This window comes from Schistocerca americana, chromosome 5 (genome assembly GCF_021461395.2).
Source record: "Schistocerca americana isolate TAMUIC-IGC-003095 chromosome 5, iqSchAmer2.1, whole genome shotgun sequence".
NCBI lineage: Eukaryota > Metazoa > Arthropoda > Insecta > Orthoptera > Acrididae > Schistocerca > Schistocerca americana.
In genome coordinates this window covers 327,579,625-327,602,697 of record NC_060123.1, presented here as the reverse complement: position 1 = coordinate 327,602,697, position 23,073 = coordinate 327,579,625, and positions in this window count along the sequence as shown.

The window sequence follows — 23,073 nt, the reverse complement described above, 5'->3', positions numbered from 1 at the left end:
GGAGATCAGCATGGGCTAAATCAATTTTGGAAAAAAATCGTCCGTTTGATAGGCGATGTGTACGCTCATCAGTACATGGAATAAATAATTGTTCGAGTGTTGACTATCTGATCTTCCTGATCTTTTTTCTTGTGATCACAATGGGAGATGCCCATTGACTTGCAGAAGAGGGTTTTAAAACTCTTATTTGTTCTGAACTGTTGAGTTCAGATGCAACTTCACACTGCAGGGCATGTGGTACCAGAAGAACACGGTAAAACTTTGGTTTTGCATTATTCTGAAACGTAATAAGGACATGAAAATTCTTTGCATGTTTCAGTCTGCCGTCGAATAAATGTCCATATTTCTCACACAGCTGATTAATATTGGCATGGAAAAGTTGCGTATCGATAGCTCGCACGTTTCCCTGAATATCTAAACCAAGTACGCATCCATGCCAAAATACTGAAACCAGAACGTGGCTGAACTACCGTGAATGACACTGATGTAGTATTATTTCTATATTTTTCTTGCAAAGTGCACTTTCCAAGAAAAGAGATACTTTCGCAGTTGAAGCTGTGAGGTGATGGCGTGGTTTTTGTAGCTGAGGGCGTTCCAGTTGATCATAAGTGTTTTGGTTAATCAGTGTGACGGAAGCACCAGTATCCATCAGAAATAGTGCAGATTGATTGCAAATCTGCAGAGAGATGAACAGTATGTGGTTTGTCTTCTGAATGTTACTACCTGTTCTGACTAGCAGAAGACTGGCTGTCTTTAATTGGATTGTGATTGACCTTTAGCTTTACGTGTATTAGAGGAGAGCTAATTAGAATGAGGCAAGTTTTGCCCATTGCATTTCAGTTACATACTTTCGTTTATAGTTGCTATGTAAGTTGCTAGGAGCATTGGGTACAGAGTCAGAAAGAAAGATTATATTTGTTTCTATTTCTCAACTCGATATTTGTGAGCAACAGAATTTTCATTTCTTTTGCAAATACATTCGTGTGTGTGTGTGTGTGTGTGTGTGTGTGTGTGTGTGTGTGTGCTGAATTATGACAGCGTCGCCATTCCGCGAGGAAAGCAGTTTTTGCGGTCATGCTTTACATAACATTTCACACAAAACTGTGGAAGGTGTGAACGAGCCGAAGGCGCGGCTGAGCACGAAGCTCTGTGTTTGTTCTGTCGCCAGTGGCAGCGGTCGTCGTATACTATACGGAAATGAGTCTGCTTCCAGATGTACGCAGTCAGCTTGCAGCAACAGGCACACTAAAGTCAAGTTCTACATCTACATACATACTCCGCAATCCACCATACGGTGCGTGGCGGAGGGCACCTCTTACCTACTAGCATCTTCTCTCCCTGTTCCACTCCCAAACAGAACGAGAGAAAAATGACTGCCTATATGCCTCTGTACGAGCCCTAATCTCTCTTATCTTATCTTTGTGGTCTTTCCGCGAAATGTAAGATGGCGGCAGTAAAATTGTACTGCAGTCAGCCTCAAATGCTGGTTCTCTAAATTTCCTCAGTAGCGATTCACGAAAAGAACGCCTCCTTTCCTCTAGATGCTCCCACCCGAGTTCCTGAAGCATTTCCGTAACGCTCTCGTGATGCTCAAACCTACCAGTAACAAATCTAGCAGCTCGCCTCTGAATTGCTTCTATGTCCTCCCTCAATCCGACCTGATAGGGATCCCAAACGCTCGAGCAGTACTATTCATCTGCATTAATTTACATTGATCTATTATTAGAGTTAGCTGCCATTCTTTACACCAATCACAAATCCTGTCCAAGTGATCTTGTAACCTCCTACAGTCACTCAACGACGACACCTTCCCGTACACCACAGAATCATCAGCAAACAGCCGCACATTGCTATCCACCCTATCCAAAAGATAATTTATGTAGATAGAAAACAACAGCGGACCTACCACACTTCCCTGGAGCACTCCAGATGATACCCTCACCTCCGATGAACACTCACCATCGAGGACAACGTTCTGTGAAGTCTAACTTCCTGAGCTTCGATCACTTTAAACGCATCATTGAGATGCGACCAGGGTCGCGATGCTGTAGAATCTCAGCCCGTATTCCATTATCAACATGGTTTTGAATAATGGCATCGCGAAGCATTTCGCCTTGAAATGGGGCTCCGTAAGGACATGTAAATGTATAGCTCCTTGCCGTGCCCTTGAGTTCTGTAATCCACTCCCAGTGAGGATGAGTACAAAAAAAATTTGGAATGAGCAGCAACTCCATTATCTGTGCTTGAAAGTTGTCGACTGATGCTCGGAAAATGTCTTCATACGGTAGGATTTGGGGATCTGAGGGAACAGTTTGTGACCGAATCTGAAAATCTCCGCCGGCCGGGGTGGCCGAGTTGTTCTAGGCGCTACAGTCTGGAACCGCGCGACCGCTACGGTCGCAGGTTCGAATCCTGCCTCGAGTATGGATGTGTGTGATGTCCTTAGGTTAATTAGGTAGTAGTTCTACGTTCTAGGGGACTGATGACCTCAGAAGCTAAGTCCCATAGTGGTCAGAGCCATTTGAAAATCTGCCACGAAAAAAAGAAATACCGTCGTGATGTACCCGACATGTTGTACAGAGCGAAGTGGTGGTGTAACTGCAGACGGTACTCCGTCCTTTCCTCACGTTCTGCAACGAAACGAGCAGAAGAGTGGCAGAGGCCACACCTGGCCGCTGGTTCTCTGTGCCTCAGTCGTTGTAGTTTACGTGGGCTTGCGTGTGCTTCCATCAGTCTCCCAATAGCAGTGAGCACAGAGGTGATGTTTTGGCTCTGAAACTGCATAAGTGCATGAAGGAATGCTCTCCAGAAATTGCTATTGCATACAGAAATGGAAGACACGTGAAGCGGAGACAAGTTACACACACAAAAACCATAACAATATTACTGATAGGTCGCCGATCAATGGCACAGAAGCATCAGCCTCATCAACAGTTGATGTCTGTTGTGTCGGTAGTTGAGGTATCCAATAAATGCAATCCGATATCTGCAAGAAGTAACTCGTTAACAACTTTATTTACACTATGTATATTTAATAACTGAGTTGTACATAATTTTTATTGCTGTAGCTTCTTCTGTGGTGGTGAGTTACATACATTTTAATGTCCTTGATAGGAACAAGTGCTGCTACAGTTATATCACTGATTCTTCGAAGCGTCGCGCTGTGTTGGATGTATTGTCCTCATTGAAGTCTCCCACATTTATGGTTATAAGTTTACAGATGTACTGTATCTGGTACGAGCTCTGAACAGCGGTTGCTTAAACGATGCTCCCGTCAGGCAAGAGTCTAGAGCAGTCAGTTGGTCCAGACCTGCGTTCCCTGGTGGCGTGTCTCCAAATTTCTGTTCCAGTGCCGCCCCATCAGGCAAGTGTACAATTACGTGTTACTAGCGTGTATGGTGCTACCTCAATCAAAACTATAGTGTACATATGCTATTGTCTACATCTACTTGGTTAATCTGCAATTCACACTGAAGTGCCTGGCAGAGAGTTCATCGAACAATTTTCATACTGCTTCTCCATCATTCCACTCTCGAACGGCACATGGGAAAAAGGAATACCTAAATCTTTCCATTCGAGCTCTGATTTCTCTTATTTTATTTTATTATGATAATCATTTCTCCCTACGTAGGTGGGTGTCAACAAAATATTTTCTCATTCGGAAGAGAAAGCTGGTGTTTGAAATATCGTAAATACGAATAGATCTAAAATGTGTGAAATCTTATGGGACTTAACTGCTAAGGTCATCAGTCCCTAAGCTTACACACTACTTAACCTAAATTATCCTAAGAACAAACACACATGCCCGAGGGAGGACTCGAACCCCCGCCGGGACCAGCCGCAAAGTCCAGGTCTGCATCGCCCTTGACCGCTCGGCTAATCCCGCGCGGCTACGAGTAGATCTCGCCGCAAAGGGAACCGCCTTCGTTTCGGTGACTGCCACCACAACTCGCGTATCATATCAGTGACACTCTCACCCCTATTGCGTGATAAGACAAAACGAGCTGCCCTTCTTTGCACTTTCTCGATGTCCTTCGTCAATCCTACCTGGTAAGGATCCCACACCGCGCAGCAATATTCCAGCAGAGGACGGACAAGTGTAATGTAGGCTGTCTCTTTAGTGGGTTTGTCGCATCTTCTAAGTGTTCTGCCAACAAAGCACAATCTTAGTTTCGCCTTCCCCACAATATTATCTATGTGGCCTTTCCAGTTTAAGTTGCTCGTAATTGTAATTCCTAGGTATTTAGTCGAATTGACAGCCCTTAGATTTGTGCGATTTATCGTATACCCAAAATTTATCGGATTTCTTTTAGTACCCATGTGGATGACCTCGCACTTTTCTTTGTTTAGTGCCAATTGCCACTTTTCGCTCCATACAGAAATTCTCTCTAGATAATTTTGCAATTGGAACTGATCGTCTGATGATTTTACCAGACGGCAAATTACAGCGTCATCTGTAAACAATCTAAGGGGGCTGCTCAGATTATCACCTAGATCATTTATGTAAATCAGGAATAACTGAGGGCCTACGACACTACCTTGCGGAACGCCAGATATCACTTCTGTTCTGCTCGATGATTTACCGTCTATCACTATGAACTGTGACCTCTCTGAGAGGAAATCATGAATCCAGTCACACAACTGAGACGATACTCCATATGCACGCAATTTGATTAATAGTCGCTTGTGAGGAACGGTATCAAAAGTCGTCTGGAAACCTAGGAATATGGAATCGATCTGAGATCCCTTGTCTACAGCACTCATTACTTCATGGGAATAAAGAACTAGCTGTGTTGCACAAGAACGATATTGTCTGAATCCGTGCTGGTTTTGTACCAATAAGTCATTTTCTTCAAGGTGCTTTATGATGTTCGAGTTCAGTATATGCTCCAAAACCGTACTGCATATTGACGTCAGTGATATGGCTCTCAAATTCAATGGGTTACTCCTATTTCCTTTCTTGAATATTGGTGTGACCTGTGCTGCTTTCTAGTCTTTAGGAACAGACCTTCTGTCAAGTGAGCGGTTGTATGTGATTGCTAAGAAAGGCGCTATTGTGTCTGCATACTCTGAAAGGAACCTGATTGGTATACCACCTGGACCTGAAGACTTGCCCTTCTTAAGTGGTTTGAGTTGTTTCGCAACGCCTATGATATCTACTTTTATGTCACTCTTGCTAACAGCTGTTCTGGTTTCGAATTCTGGAATATTTACTTCATCTTCTTGCGTGAAGGAATTACGGAAAACTATTTAGTAACTCCGATTTAGTGGAACCATCATCGGTAACATTTCCATCGCTATCGCAGATTGACGGTTATTGACTGCTTTTCGCCACTGGTGTACTTTACATACGACCAGAATCTCTTTGGGTTTTCTACCATATTTTGAGACAATGTTTCATTGTGGAAACTATTAAAAGCATCTCTCATTGATGTCCGCGCTAAATTGCGAGCTACCGTGAATTTTAGCCAGTCTTGGGGATCTTGCGTTCTGAATTTGGCATGCTTTTTTCGTTGCTTCTGTAACAGTGTTCTGGCGTGTTTTGTGTACCATGATGGATCAGTCCCGTCTCTTATTAACTTATGCAGTATGAATCTATCTATTGCTGTCGATACTGTATCTTTGAATTTGAGCCATATCTGGTCTACACTTACATAATTAGCTTGGAAGGAATGGAGACTCTTACTTAGAAAGCCATCAAGCGAATTTTTATCTGCTGTTTTAAATAGACATAGTCCGCAGCTCGTGGTCTCGCGGTAGCGTTCTCGCTTCTCGAGCACGGGGTCCCGGGTTCGATTCCCGGCGGGGTCAGGGATTTTTCCTGCCTCGAGATGACTGGGTGTTGTTGTGTCGTCTTCATCATCATCATTCATCCCCATAACGGTCGGAGGAAGGCAATGGCAAACCACCTCCACTAGGACCTTGCCTAGTAAGGCGGCGCGGGTCTCCCACGTCGCTCTCCTACGCTCATTATCATCATTAAATAGATATATTTTGTTTATTTTTAGTGGTTTTGGCTGATATGTTTTTGAGCCTCGCTACAATGACCTCGTGTTCACTAAATACCTGTATCCGCCATGACGCTCTCTATTAGATCAGGATTGTTTCCCTTTACACTTCCGTGTGTGTTTGCCAGTTTATGTTCTAACTAATTGATACGATTCAACAAATGATTGCGACATTTATCTTTGCAGTACTTTATGCGTGTCTGGTATTTTCAGGTTCGATTAACCGACATTTGCACTGTAAGCAACCTATTTGCATGGTTGCAATATGTGATTACACATCTTTAGGGAGTTAGTTTGTTTCAACCGTTGGGAAGTGTTAGCAGGTTGGGAGTCAAGAAGAAGTGCTGCCCTGTGGTCCAACTTTGGAAGGAGACTGCCTTTGTCTGGTGGCGATCTGTGCTGCCGATGAAAGAACTGGGTGAGACGATTTCAGTTATTTCCCTTGGTAAAGCTTGGGTAAAATGTTTAGGTTATGTCGGCATTGCTTGCTGACGGTTACTGTCCGGTTACGGAGACACCAGCGTGTTTGCGGGTGGTAAAATGGAAACTCGTAGATTGCTCACACTTGACTGAATGGAAGCTGATGCAGCGCCGTGTATTGTTTTTCCAATTCGTCGTGTTGTACATTCAAGTTTGTCACTCTATCCTAAATTATGAAACAGTTATTACCTTGCTCAGAGTCGTGGACTGAGAACGTGGTATTTCGATTATTTCTCGTGAATCTGAATTTTGTATTGTTGCTTTGAAGGTCAGAGGGGACTTGTAAATCATTTGCCTGTGTTTAACAACAACACATACGCTTATCAACTTGCTTCTTCCGAAATTATTTCTATCCAAACCACATCATTCCTTGCCCTAAGGCATAATATAGTGCCACGCTACATGACCGCCATCTTGTTGCGTATCGTGGTTCCACCTCACAGGCCATGAATTATATGACCACGTTTTTCCACATTCAACATGATTTATTCACGTCATTACGATCAACATTTTTTTTAAGAGTAATAAGCTGAGGACAGTTATAAATTTACGTTTTGCTAGTAATTGTGATTCTTGAAGTTTTCCCGGCCTACTGAATATTCTATGCGGTTTTAAAATTTCAGCCGGATCATGTGACTTCTTAACACAGTATTTCGGCTGGCAACCGCGCAGCCACCTACAGGTGGACACTCACCTGAAGACGACTGGACGGTTGCCAGCCGAAATGTTGTCACAAGAAGTAAACATGATCCAACTGCAATTCCGGAAACTCATAGAATGCTATCAAACTGTTTTATGAATGTGGTGTCGTTGAAGTGTGAAGTCCCAAGTGGAACGTCACGCCAGCACCACAGCTAAAGACAGCCGAAGTATTTTAGATTCCACAAATTTTAACCAACTTATCTAATAATTTGTGTGTATTGCAGTATCTGCTCAGTATCCTCCAGAAGTAAATCTTGGCTTGCTACGACACACCTCAGTGGTTGCTTTTGTACTCCAGTGTGTTGTCCTGTCCGCCATACATCTCATATGGTGATAAGTTGCCACACTTGTCGTGATTACATAGTGTGTCGTCAGAAACGGCAGCAATAAGAACCGTATATTTTTGTGTATCCTAGAGAGAGTTTAATAATGCCTGAGCCCCCATCGAAACTGCCTCTAAACGAAATTGTTCAATTTCAGGCGCAGGAGATAGAACGACTGCTGCTCAGTGTACAACAGATGACAACCTTACTGTCGCAAAAACCAGCCTCACAACCGGTTGCTGCACCCAAGTTTAGTCAGTTTCACGATAAACAAGAGGACTGGTCCGGATTCATACCCAACCCGAAGCAACTTCGCAGCATACAATATAAAAGTTATGGCGTGCATTGCATTTTTCTGTCAATGGTAGGAGCTGACATGTACAGACTGTGTGTAAAACTGTTCGCCGATTCTCACCTCGAAGATGATGTTTATGACGCACTCGTTCGTAAAACCGACGAGCATTACGAGGCACAGATTCATATTACTGCGGGGAGATTTGAATTTTTTTGTCTAAAGAAGAGCCTGAACAGTCATTGAATCAGAAGATTGCTGAACCTAAAGGGCCAGCAAGATATTGTGGGCTCAAGTGTCCTTGTGGAATAAGTTACAGGGATGTTACTTCATGTGATGGAATCCCTAAAAATATGTCAGATTCACGCATACTCGTTGTTATCATAAAATTGTCATATCTGAAAACTGTTTCCAATTATCTGGACACAACTGAAGTTGGTATTGAGGCTCCGTCTGTTTCTATTGTTCGCAGTACACAAGGCACTCAGTCAGGCATCCAGACTCAGTCTACAATTAAAGTGAATAAAAACAGGGCTCAGATAAAAGCAAATTAAAATTTCAGTCGTTTGGTACTCGAGGTGTACTTCAGACTAAGGTGAGGAAGTCTGTATGATAAGAGCCTCTTCTCCCTGTCGTGATGCAAAGTGTTTCAAATGTAACCAAAGTCGTATTCAGACCGTCTGCTTACAAAGCAGCTGGGGTATGCACCAGGTTACTACACGACTACAACATGGCATTCAGCAAGTAAATGTAGTGTCGACACTGCCATTACAGCCAGCGCCAACAAAGGTTTGCTTTTCCACTTAGCAGAAATCTTCTGCTGTCGTTCACAGACAGAGGAACATTTTGCCCAATTAAGAGCGGATCGAAAGACAATTTTCAGTTTAACACAGACACGTGTTTCCCTTATTAATAAAGATACCTATGAAGCGATGGGATGCCCATGGCTTCAGAAGCCTACTTCTGTTTTATCTACATGTAATGTGCAGCCGGCCGAAGTGGCCGTGCGGTTTTAGGCGCTGCAGTCTGGAACCGCGAGACCGCTACGGTCGCAGGTTCGAATCCTGCCTCGGGCATGGATGTGTGTGATGTCCTTAGGTTAGTTAGGTTTGAATAGTTCGAAGTTCTAGGGGACTAATGACCTCAGAACTTGAGACCCATGGTGCTCAGAGCCATTTGAACCATTTTGTAATGTGCACGAAATTCCTTTACTTAGCATGAGCAATTAGTTAACAACTTTTCGTATCTTTACGAACAATGTTCTAGAAATACCCTCTTTAGTCTTTGATATCTGAATTGAACAATCACCTGAAGTGTGGCGAATTCGAATTATGCCGAGAGTAGTATAAACTGCCTGCGAGATTTGAACGTTCCGTGCTACGGACACATCTCTCTGCAATAAGTAACCAAAGATGCATATTTGAGGACTATTTGAGGACTATGTGAAGCGATTATAGAGATCGCCGTGTTTTATTTTGGTGAGATTTTGCTATTGTTGTGCGACGCTATTAAGCTCCATTGGAATGTTTAGTTAGTTGATGGCACTATAAACAAATTCAAGAAAATAATACGCATTCAAGGTGTGTATTTATCAATTTATAAAAGATTTGACAAACATTCTTCAGACATCACGTAACGTAGATCGATGGGAGGTGTAGTGTGGAATGATAGTGCGAGCCTGTATCTTTTCGCAGTCAATATTCTCGGAGAGAGTATGTCAGAACCAATAAACTTTTCGTTGATAAAAAGTTAGACACATCAATCCACACGCATCATAAAACATAGCACCTAGTTGTGCCGAACGATCTTCGTAGCGAAATAAACATTTTAGAGATTTCAGGTGGAGCAGTTCCGACGAGGAGTACAGCGAGATCGACGCTGCGGGACATATATCTAGATCTCCTGTGGTATTTAAAACCAAAGACTTATATTCTTTAGCTTTTAACAGACTGAAGCTAAAACCTAAATAAAACCACTGGAAATCATAACTAAAAATACAAAAAATAAATAAGGAGCAGAGAATTTTCTTAAACAAAACTTCTTAAATTAATTAATTAATTAATTAAAATATAATATAATGGCGTCCGAGCACAGGACGGCCAACATTTAAAATTGTTATATATTTCATAAATTTGTGCATGTACTAATCAATATATCGTGTATGTGTTTCATGTACAATATAATTAATGGAGTCCGGTCGTGTGAGCTGAGCAGTGCCGATCCCCACCGCAGAACTTCACATCGCTGCAAACTGGATAAGGCAAGTACACACAACTATCAGCAATCTTACCTCAATCTGGTCTTTTCAGCTGAACAGTCTCAATCTTTCTAGTGTAATATAGTTCCATATTTTCACTTCATTTCCGTATTTTCTTCAGGAGTAGTCAGACACTTATTTGGTGCATTCTCTTCAGGAGGAATTTTTATGTGTGAGAGTGTAATTAAGAGTGTACAAACATATAGGTATTTTGTGTTTTCTAATTTTGTTATGGTCAAAACAAGATCACAATTAAAATGGATAAAGGGAAAGTGTTAGATGTTCAGGAAATTGGTGAAAACACAAGTGTAGAGGAGATAGCAGCTTCGTCTCAACAGGAGACAAATCCTATGACTCAAATCTTAGAACAACTAAGACTTTTGTCAGTATCGGTAACGACTATATCAGGTGTGGTACAAGCAGTATCACAAAAGCAGGAAGACATGTCACAGAAGCAAATTTATATGTCACAGGTGGTACAAACAGTATCACAAAAGTAAGCAGACCTGTGTCAAAAGCAAACAGACATGTCAGCTGATATTCAGACATTAGTTAGCCAGCAACAACAAATCTCGAATGAGATAACCAAGTTGCGAGATGCGCAAAAGCAGTTTCCTCTGGAAATCAAAAGGATTACCGAAGAAATGCAAAACATGAAATCGAAGCAGGAGGAAGTAGAAACTTCCGTAGTGGAATTAACAGAAACTCTGACTACCATAGCTTCTGGATGTGATCAATTGATACGAGAGAATTTCAGTAAACGTCAACAGGATTTCTCAAATAAATTAGATGAATGGGCATCCGCTAAGGAAAACCAGGTGATGCTATGTGTAGATGCAAGTATAAAAGAAGTGGTAAGCAAATTGCCTATTGACAGCCTACCCATTGCAGAAAATATTGAAGAAGACATTAAAGAGGTAAAAGAACAATTAGAGGCGAATTTAAACAATGGAAGGACGAAATAGTCCATTCTGTTGAAAATATGTCCAGAGATATGGATCATATGCGCGGGACAGTAAAAGACCGTAGAAACGAGCTGCGAGAGCAGAACGAACGCAGCGCTCAAGCCATGAATCATGTTATGGTAACGTATATGCTTCGCCGGAGGGAAATATAAATTATAACGCAATGCACGCAGAGCTGCAAGTTAATAATGGGTACGCTGCAATGTTAATGGAGGAAAAATTGTTGATACATAGGCAGCTTCAGACATTCTCACCTGACCGAAAATCCATAAACCCACTGGTATTTATACGAGGATTTCGTGGAGTACTACCAGGGGCATGGACTGAAGCGCAAAAGATCAGTTACGCTCCAGGATATATTCAAGGTGACGGTGCGTTATGGGCCACGGATATGATGGATACATGCGAAACGTACTAGGAATTTGAGAAGGTTTTCTTGCTAAGTATTGGTCACGGGGTGTGCAAGAATGATTAAGAAAAGGGGTCTTTAATCCAGAGCCGTTCTGTGTAAAAACGACAAGTCTATGGCGATACTTTGAGAAGTATTTAAATAAAGCAAGATACTGAGATGAACCTGTAACGCACGAGGATATTCTGCGGCTTTTGAAGGCGAAACATCCAGCTGACACGAGAGAGAAGTTCATACGCGCATCAGAGGAGAATTTAGAAGAATTCATGTCAGTCTTTGACTCCAGTGATTTTATCCAAGAAGATATGAAGGCAAGCCCAGACAGACACAGCGCGTACTCACAGTCGATTAATGCTTACGGCATCCGAGCGAGCAATCAGCTGATTCAGGAAACAAATGCAAATCGCGCTCCGCCGCCCTGTAGTAATTACGACCAACATCGTAACCTACGTAGCGGTAATAGAAACAATTTCAGATACGGGAAAAACAGACAGAATCGACACGACAGAAGGTAAAATCCAGGTTATAATGTGAATTTGAATTCTACAAATTGGCAAAACAATAATAGGCAGACACAATCTTCTGTGCCGGTGGATAATGACTGAAGGCAACGAACACCAGTTACTACGGAAGTGACATAGGGTGCGGCTCATGAAAATGAATATCACTAGGAAAACTGATTCCGACCGAATCGTGCCCCGGAGGAGCGGTCAAGGAAAGGTGTAGGGGCGATGAGCACAATGTAAATAATGAGGTAAAACGAATGAAGATTAGTAGAAGAGGAGCTTTGTGCTGACATAACTAAATGTATGGAGGAATACTCATCGGAACCCATTTCTGCAATGAATGTTGAAATAGAGGGTGTTCCAGTATCGGTAGTTTTGGATACGGGCACATCAGTAAACGCAGTATCAATGAGTTTATTTAATAACAATGAAAAAGACCGTTACCGACATTTCCTGCGCAACATTGTAAAATACTAGGAGCGTTTGGCTCGCGAGCACAACCTGTGAAGACACAGACGATGCTAAAATTGGATCTAGAAAATGCAGCGATAACCTGCGCGTTCCTAGTAGTGGATAAATTAATAGTCGACTGTGTTCTGGGATTAGAAACTCTCCGTGAGAAGGACGCAAAATTAGACATCTCTACCGGGAAAGTAAATTTTTGGACCAACGGAGCCCTAGCCCTCGTAGATTTTCTAAGGAAAGAAAGAAAGAAAGAAAGAAAGAAAATATGGAAGATATTGCAATAGTGTGGGCATTCTAAAGTTTATTATTTATATGAAGCAAAAACCACTATGTATTGTGACCATCAAGCTCTTAGCTTTTTACAAACTTGTAAGTTTTTACATGCAGGATTAGGAAGCTGGACGGTCGCTCTTCAAGAATATCAATTTCGTATTGTGTACATACAAGGGAAGTACAACATAATACCAGATGCGTTATTCCGTCTTCCAGAAGTATTAGAAGAAGGCATCTCGGATCAAAATGAAGAATTTCCAATATTACTGATGAGAGATCAAGTAAACCGAAGATACTACTTAGAGTTATGTGGTGATATGACGAGACTCCAACAAAGTTGATGAAGATTCGACAGAAATTATAATATCTTTAAGAAGATAAAATAAACCAGTACTATAAGGTAGTGAATGATCAACTGTATCATCGTCGGAGTAATATGAGTCAGAACTGGTGAGTATGTATACCCGAGGAATATGAGGAGAAGTTAATAACGTATACTCACAACACTTGGGGACACTTTGGTATTGCAAAATGTGCGAACAAGCTGAGAATGTACTGTTACTTCCCAGATTTACGTAGAGAAGTATGGAGAGCAGTGAGAAAATGCGTAATATTTCAGAAAACAATTATTTGAAGTATGATAAATAATGAAGAGAAATAACTGGGCTGAATTTGTGTATATTGGGGGAAGTAGATAAATTCGTAATTATACTCTTTAAAGATTAAAGCTAATTTCGCAGACTGATAGAAGTGCGGTGTAGTGATGTATTCCGTGAACAGCAACGCACTTCGCGTGAAGTGTTGTGTGTTTCCAGGTACAAAATAAATTATGAGCACGTGCTGGTGCAGTGTCACAAAAAGAAACCAGTGACGAGACACAAGAGTGGTTATCTGTGTGCTAATAAGCAAGAAATCACTTACGTGCGTCATATTCGAAAACGATTTTGTGCTTCATTGGAGAAAAGGTGAAGTCACGAAAGAAAATTATCACTAGAGTTTACCAAGGACAACGAGTGTGGACATGGTACTCTGATATTAACAAACAAATGTATAAAGGAGAAAGGAATCGATAATTATGGCGAAAGATTACCCAAATATTGAGTAATAAAATGTACATTACTTCTTCCGAATCACTTAATTCAGACCAGTAGCGTGAGAATGAAGAGTATATGTACTAACCCGTTCTCTCACAGCGCTTTCCCATCAGTAATGTTTAGCATTGATACTTGTTCCGGGACATGTTACATGTTCACACATCACTGTCCTGTTGAATGGCAGTATGATCCAGCAGTTCTCCTACCTGAGGATCAACCATGTTCCTGACCATCCCTGGCATCCCACACACACTAGCGAGAGGGTCATTCTCCGTCTCTAAACACACCTGACTGGCAAATTCCATCAGACTTCGTGCTGAAGTCGCTTCAAGACATCAGCGCAACGTCAGCGCGGCGAGTTATTAATTCCGAGAGTAGTATAAACTGCCTGCGAGATTTGGACGTTCCGTGCTACGGACGCATCTCTGCAATAAGTAACCAAAGATGTATATTTGCGGACTCTGAAGTGATTACAGAGACCGAACGTGTTTTATGTTGGTGAGATTTTGCTATTGGTGTGCAACGCTATTAAGCTCCATTGTGAACGTTTACTTAGTCGATGGCACTATAAACAAATTCAAGAAAATAATACGCACTCAAGGTGTCTATTTATCAATTTATAAAAGATTCAGAAGGATTCAGAAGGATGTAGGTTGCAGTAGGTACTGGGAGATGAAGAAACTTGCACAGGATAGAGTAGCATGGAGAGCTGCATCAAACCAGTCTCAGGACTGAAGACAACAACAACAACAACAAAAGATTTGACCAACATTCTTCAGACATCACGTAACGTAGATCGATGGGAGGTGCAGTGTGGAATGATAGTGCGAGCCTGCATCTTTTCACAGTCAATATTCTTCGAGAGAACATCTCAGAACCAACAAACTTTTCGTTGATAAGAAAAGTTACACATCAATCCATACGCATTATACAACATAGCACCTAGTTGTGCCCAACGATCTTCGTAGCGAAATAAACATTTTAGAGGTTTCAGGTGGAGCAGTTCCGACGAGGAGTATCAGCGAGATCGGCGCTGAGGGACATATATCTAGCTCTCCTGTGGTATTTAAAACCAAAGATTTATATTCTTTAGCTTTTTAAAGACAAACTAAAACCTAAATAAAACCACTGGAAATCATAAGTATAAATACCAAAAATAAATAAGGAGGAGAGAATTTTCTTAAACAAAATTTCTTAAATAGACAATTAATTAAAATATAGTAAAATACGTAAGAAGCCATTCCGTGTTTTACATGTGTGTGCTGATTTCAGAGCAACGGTAAACTTGCGGACTGTCGTTGATTCATTTTCTCTCCAATGACCCGTGGAATTAATGGACAGATTGAGACAGTTCACATTCTTTTCCAAGATCGATTTATGTGAGGCATACTTACAGTTACCGCTGAACGAGCAGCCCAAGCAATATTTTGTGTTCAACACTCACATGCGATGGTTCAATTTTCGAAGACTACTGTTCTGCAGTGCTTCTGCTACTGCTATTTTTAACATATCCTGGAAAAATTCACAGCCAAGGTCCCTTCATGTACAAATCAATTGGAAGAAATTGTTGTCATGGGTAGCACACCTGATTAACATTTGGCAAATTTAGAATTTTTGTTCAGAGAGATTGCTGTGGCTGACAGATTGTAAGAAGGAAAGTGCTCCTTCTTCCATGAAGAACTCTAATATTTAGTGCATGTTATAAATGTACAGGGTATCATCCTGCTCCTTAACACTTGCATGTGATTAAAGATTTACTGGAGCCCCAAAACATCAAGGAGACACAGGCCGTCATGAGCAAATTAATCTGTTACATTAAGTTGATTTCAAACACTGTTAAAATTTCTGATCCGCTGAGTTGCGCGTACCAGAAAAGTGTCCCCTTTTTGTGGTCTTCAAAACAACATGACACATTTCAGCGGTTAATGGACACATTGTTAAGTTGTCGTTGTCTGACTCATTTTCTTCCAACTCAGCCTGTTGTCCTAGCTGTGGATATGTCTCGTTATAGGACTAGAACTGCCCTTCCCATGGAATTGGTTCATCTGATAGGCCCCTTGCTTTTGCTTTAATAATCTAAAAAAGTGCTGTGCAATTACATTCAACTGGAAAAAGGGGCACTCGCCATTATCTATGGTGTTACCAAGTTCCACCAATATTTTGACGGTCAGGAATTCAATTCAATTCAATTGCGAATCATCGGCCCTTAATGACTTTGTTCTAGTCTTCCAAGCCTGTTCCACCATGGACAGTGGAAAAATTGCAACGTTGGGCTCTGTTATTGTCTACTTGTCAGTACGAGTTGTTGTAAAGGCCCACAGCACAACATTCGAACATAGAATTGTTGCCTCGGTTACCAGCCGGTACAGCACTTTTTGTTCTGAGGATATGTTATGAAACTGACGTTCAAGGTTTTGAAATTCTTCATAATTTTCCCCTTGACTTACAGCAAATTGATAGTGCAAGTGTTCGCACACTAGCTCATCGGTTAGTTCTGCAATACGTGCACCATTGGTGGCCACATACTTTGAAAGAAATTCCCCACCCAGTGGCGCATCGCTGCTTTTCGCATCGTCATGCAGTATCCGCATGGTCAGGTGTTCTGCTGCTCCCTATAGAGAATGACGATGCACGAGTTGTGATTCTTCACGTACTCCAGAGGGAAGTTTTGTCACTGTTGCACACAAAGGAACTCACCCGATGTCATTGCACTAGGCAGGGCATCGATGCCGAAATTCAGCAAACGATCTCTCGTTGAAATGTTTGTGCAGAGCATCAGTCTGCTCCTCCGCAATGTGTTTTCCAGTAAACACGTCCATCTGGACCGTGGTAATTTATACACATCGATTTCACACATTTGGAACACATAACGGCTGTTGGAGGTAAATACATACAGTAAATTTCCTTTTGTAATCTTCATGACACTGATGTCTCCTGCTAAGACGGTATCGGCTTTTTCTTCTACTTTTTGTCTCTAAGGTTCTCCAGAGGTCCTTGTCTCGCACGATGGACCAGAATTCACACCAGCCGAACTTCAACAGTTTGGTCCGACAATGGCATACACCATATAACTACTGCTCTTTTTTTACCCTTAGTCTAATGGTGAAGCTGAACGGTTCATTCGACCGTTGAAAAGTCGCATCGAGAAACTCCGGTCCTCCAACACTCTGGAACAACCCTTAAAGATTTTTCTTTCCTCCTACCGCTCCTTGTTCTCACGTGAGGCGAATTCACTGGCAGAATTATTACACAGTCGTCACCGGAGTCTGTCGCATATTTTAGGGCTGTTGTGGAAATAGTGCGGTCTCCCGTGTCAGACACAATTTCAGTCGCAAGACAATGTTTTCTTAAAAGTTTTTGGGACGAAACGGCGTTGGGTACATGGTGTCATCGCACAAGCATTGGGTCGTTCGTCTCCCGTCGCTCAAGGTTCCTTTGGGCTTCATCAGCTTCACCAGAACCAGCTACGGCGCTCCAGTCAGTGATTCTGCCGCAAGATGTCTGTGGAGGCGCCCGGACTGATGTCGCAACGCCCCTGGAGTTCTAACCGTCCACGATGTCTGTGTCCCTGGATGCACGCGTGCACCCTGTTGCCGCTTTTGCAGCTGGTGTTCCTAGTTACTCGACAGGTGGATACCGGGCTACGGTCCCTGTTTCCTGATCTACGTACGCATTCAAGCCTACCCACCTCAGTTATCAAATAACTCAGCACTACATGAAGACTGTGCGGAGGTTTGTGGAGGATGCTTGTGGTGACATGCGAAGAGTGAGGTCTCGGTTTACAGTTGTTACCTCACGACTTCGCCTCAAGCTAAAAACAAGCGCTGCCAGAACCAGTCACGAATGAGACTCAAGGGTCAAAGAGTTTCCACACGCCTTCGCTGCCGGAAGCTTACTTTCGTCAAAGCGCAGCGCCGTTCAGCTCGCTCTGTAATCATTGCCTACGATGACGGCATCGTCGTAGCTCAGATCTGGCTGTTGGCTGGTTGATTCGGGTGGAGGGGACCAAACAGCATGGTCATCGGTCCCATTGGATTAGGAAAGGATGGGTAAGGAAGTCGGCCGTGCCCTTTCAAAGGAACCATCCCGGCATTTGACTGAAATCACGGAAAACCTAAATCAGTATGGCCGGGTGCGAGTTTGAACCGCAGTCCTCCCGAATGCGAGTCTGGTGTGAGAGATCCGGCTGTAACCTAGAAGAATTGTTAATCAGAAATGTGTATCTAAGTTTACAGCCAATTGCACACTGAGATGTGGCTGTCATTCTGTATTGTCTCAACTCATTATATAGTGTCCACTACAGTGACAAATACATAGACATTCCTATGGATGTGGATTGTTTCCAAGTTAAGTAATTTAGATTGTTCAAATCTAATATTTCGTGTCTCTAGCAGTATTCGCTCGTCCTCTTCCAGAAGTAAATGTAGGCTTCTTATGACCAACAAATAACCAGTACGACGCATATAATACACAAATTGAATTGGGTAGCAGTAACGTGAATTCTTTTTCTTGTCCTAAGGAGTCCATTTTTCTGGATTTGGCAAACTTTATTTCATTATTTAACTCTGGCTTCAGATGACCATCCTGATTCCACATCCGTCAGGGTAAGCTATGGGATGGAAGTCGTGCGCCATATATTCGTGTAGGCTCTGTTCTGTGTGTAATCGTATTTTGTCTGTTTGCGTACCGTATTTAATATGGGAACCAGCCAAGCATTTGCCTAAAGGAATGTGGGACACTGTCTAAAAGCCAGACTCAGTTTGGCCTGGGTAGCAGCTTAGGGTCGTATGAGCAGGTCGGTAGCAGTAATGTACAATAAACAGTCTTCATAATTATTTTTCATCAGTCGACAATGGAGGTGAGTTATGCATAGCTGCGAACCAAAATTTTTTAAATTCTAATTGTATTGTAACTAGATTTAGTAGTTTTTACGAACAGAAAATGCACAGAAGTTGACCCAAAAAACAAATTCTTACATTGACTCTCTGGGCTCGGACACATGACTATTTATAGAATTATGAAATACACTCCTGGAAATGGAAAAAAGAACACATTGACACCGGTGTGTCAGACCCACCATACTTGCTCCGGACACTGAGAGAGGGCTGTACAAGCAATGATCACACGCACGGCACAGCGGACACACCAGGAACCGCGGTGTTGGCCGTCGAATGGCGCTAGCTGCGCAGCATTTGTGCACCGCCGCCGTCAGTGTCAGCCAGTTTGCCGTGGCATACGGAGCTCCATCGCAGTCCTTAACACTGGTAGCATGCCGCGACAGCGTGGACGTGAACCGTATGTGCAGTTGACGGACTTTGAGCGAGTGCGTATAGTGGGCATGCGGGAGGCCGGGTGGACGTACCGCCGAATTGCTCAACACGTGGGGCGTGAGGTCTCCACAGTGCATCGATGTTGTCGCCAGTGGTCGGCGGAAGGTGCACGTGCCCGTCGACCTGGGACCGGACCGCAGCGACGCACGGATGCACGCCAAGACCGTAGGATCCTACGCAGTGCCGTAGGGGACCGCACCGCCACTTCCCAGCAAATTAGGGACACTGTTGCTCCTGGGGTATCGGCGAGGACCATTCGCAACCGTCTCCATGAAGCTGGGCTACGGTCCCGCACACCGTTACGCCGTCTTCCGCTCACGCCCCAACATCGTGCAGCCCGCCTCCAGTGGTGTCGCGACAGGCGTGAATGGAGGGACGAATGGAGACGTGTCGTCTTCAGCGATGAGAGTCGCTTCTGCCTTGGTGCCAATGATGGTCGTATGCGTGTTTGACGCCGTGCAGGTGAGCGCCACAATCAGGACTGCATACGACCGAGGCACACAGGGCCAACACCCGGCATCATGGTGTGGGGAGCGATCTCCTACACTGGCCGTACACCACTGGTGATCGTCGAGGGGACACTGAATAGTGCACGGTACATCCAAACCGTCATCGAACCCATCGTTCTACCATTCCTAGACCGGCAAGGGAACTTGCTGTTCCAACAGGACAATGCACGTCCGCATGTATCCCGTGCCACCCAACGTGCTCTAGAACGTGTAAGTCAACTACCCTGGCCAGCAAGATCTCCGGATCTGTCCCCCATTGAGCATGTTTGGGACTGGATGAAGCGTCGTCTCACGCGGTCTGCACGTCCAGCACGAACGCTGGTCCAACTGAGGCGCCAGGTGGAAATGGCATGGCAAGCCGTTCCACAGGACTACATCCAGCATCTCTACGATCGTCTCCATGGGAGAATAGCAGCCTGCATTGCTGCGAAAGGTGGATATACACTGTACTAGTGCCGACATTGTGCATGCTCTGTTGCCTGTGTCTATGTGCCTGTGGTTCTGTCAGTGTGATCATGTGATGTATCTGACCCCAGGAATGTGTCAATAAAGTTTCCCCTTCCTGGGACAATGAATTCACGGTGTTCTTATTTCAATTTCCAGGAGTGTATATATTGTTGAAGTCATAGTTTTAACAAATTGGCAACTACAAAAGTAAATTTATGTTTAATTAGATCGCACTATGGCGTACATTATGGACTATAAATAAGGATCACAAAGTATTTGATCTATAAATCTGCAATTTGGAAAACATGCAGTTTTAATTATATGTAATCATTAAGTATTAATTTACTCAATAATTAATTTATAAATTCATTTCCAGTTTTACAGCGTTTTCATTGTGTTACAGCAATGTGTATTTTCGAGTCGTGTGTTCCTCTTCTTCAAACATTACGTATGAATAGTAAATATTTCGTTGTTTACATGACTGACAACGTAAGTTATTACATATTTGCCAAAACAATTTACGAGTAATTAACACAAATGAATAGACATTACTTGAGTTTGAATATTTCTGTAACGCAACAATGTGAATACGGTCTCTGTTGCCTCAATATAGTGACTCTTGGTCTGTCACACAACCATGTCCACATAAAAATTAGTATTTCAGTTTTAAAAATAACATATTGTAACTAAAAGCATACGTGTTGAAAGGTTCCATTTCGCCTGTCATCTCGAAGCTGCCGTAGCGTTGAGCAAAATCCTTCTCGAGACTGCGGCCAGAGCCCATGCATTCACAGCATCGTGCGATGCGCGAGACGGGGTATGCCATGTGTTACTCTGGAAACGTCCCCGGAAACGTTTGTTGGCAGGCCTGGATTACTATTGTGCAGTGTTGCACCTAAACTGTCGGTCTAAATAAAGGTCGTCAGTCTCGCTTTGACCAGCGAGACAGGATTAAAACATTCAGTGCCTCTACACCACTAATCAGTGCCCTGTAGCAGCCCAACTAACATAAAAAACTGTCAGACTCGACCTCTTGATTCGAAAACGAGGACCACAGTCACTAAAACATCACCAACCTGTTTCTACCACGTCCTCTATACATAACACAGGATCACATTCTAAAGTCAAAACGAGAAAGGAACACGCAAGAACTGTGCACTTCAAATTTCTTCTGTAACAAAATGGTGTTTGTTATCTTCTACACAGATTCTCACAAATTCACTTCCTTCGTCAAACATCATCTCCAGCTATCTGGCGACTCCACGCTCTGCTACGGAGCCTCTTCCTACAGAGTAGCTGTACGTTCAATAGAAGGCAACACCCGCCTTGGAAACAAGCAAAGGACTAAGCGAGCTCGTACGCCAGTGAATGAGAATGCACTCACGGACTCTAGTGAAACTTTCCGTACGTGCAATACAATTTCCTTGATCACTGACTACCAACTTTCAAAATGCATGCCGCAGCACTACTTCAGCCCCAGAGGGCTGAGACTTACGAATCTCACGATAGCTGTAGGTTGACTCCTCGATTTCGCGACCTCCCAAACGCACCAAGGTATTATTTAACTTTAAGCTAATCAGGATGAGAAATACAGTAGGATGTAGGTATTTTCATTGGCTACTTTCTGCTCCCGCGAAAAGAGCTTCTGTAAGGAGCTGCTTCCTCGCAAAACTTTAACACTTTTCTCTGCAATGGGTATCAGAAAACATTTGCCATCGTGAGAAATCACAAACCTTTAAGATAGCCATGTAAGCTCCGACTACAACACATTCAGAAAGGATAGGAAGACAAGCCCACCACATCCAGAGTGGAGAACACCTGCTTTTCCCTGATACTGACTCTGGCACATACAGTAGCTACCTGTAGAGAACACAGGTACGGCCCAGAAACGATATTTTAGCTCCCTGTAAATAATCCATACAATTTAATCAGTAGTAATTTAAGGAAGCTAGCCATCTATCTCATTTATTCAAACGTTATGATGGAATTTCATATGTTTAAATGTTGAATTAAGCAAGGAGATTTATCAGTAACTTCCCCAGGTCCAGGAGTCATTGAACCAGAAGCTTCAGCATGATAGCATTAACCGTCAGTTATTAAATTACGAGTGCTCTTCGGAAAGTAAGGACCGATAGGTGGCGAAATGGAGACCACAGAGAAACTCCAATGAAGCTTTGCACATGTGTGTTGGACAGTGTGTCTACTACGCCCGTCGATCGCTCACGTCTGGCTTTCCAGTTCTGAGCGCATAGTGAGCACGTTAAGATGCCTAGAAAATAATGTCTCCCGCCTGTGAGAGATTTCGCCTGATTTATTGCAGCACACACAACGTAACTGTTATGCATTGCCTTCTTCGTGACAATGGTTGGCCTCACGCTGCAGGGGCAATGAGGATGCTCCTGCAGTGTTTTCTATGGAAATGTCTGATTACCCATTATACAGTCCAGACATGGTTGCCTCTGATTTTCATTTCTTCTCAAGTGAACTGCTGGCTATGAAGACAACATTTTGCCACAGACAACAAGCTGCAGATCAGCGTATAGATTGACAGAAGGTGCAGGCGGCTGCCTTCTATGACGCGGGTTCTTGAAAACTGGTACAATGCTATGACAAAGGTCTCATTTGGAGCAGTGACTATGCAGAAAACTAGCTGGAAGCTGTAGCTAACCGGTGAAAAAAAAATTGTCACTGGTTTCCATTTCGCGACCGATCTGACCTTACTTTTCGTATAGTTCTCGTTAAGTCCGTAATGTGATGGCTAAGGAGAAGTAGACGTCGGAGAGTTTGAACTTGGCTACTTCTTTAAAAGCACGCCTTCAACACACACAGTTGATGCCAACCGAATGCCTTTACACTGGTCTAGGAGCTGCATACAAGTGCTGGCGCCATCGTCGCTGGAGAGTTGGTTACATGCAGACAGGCATTCTCCTGCTTTCCTCAAACCGAGATACTAAAACCGCGGGCACATCCTGACTTTCTCTCACTCTGTACCTGCGGTTCGTCTGGACAAGAT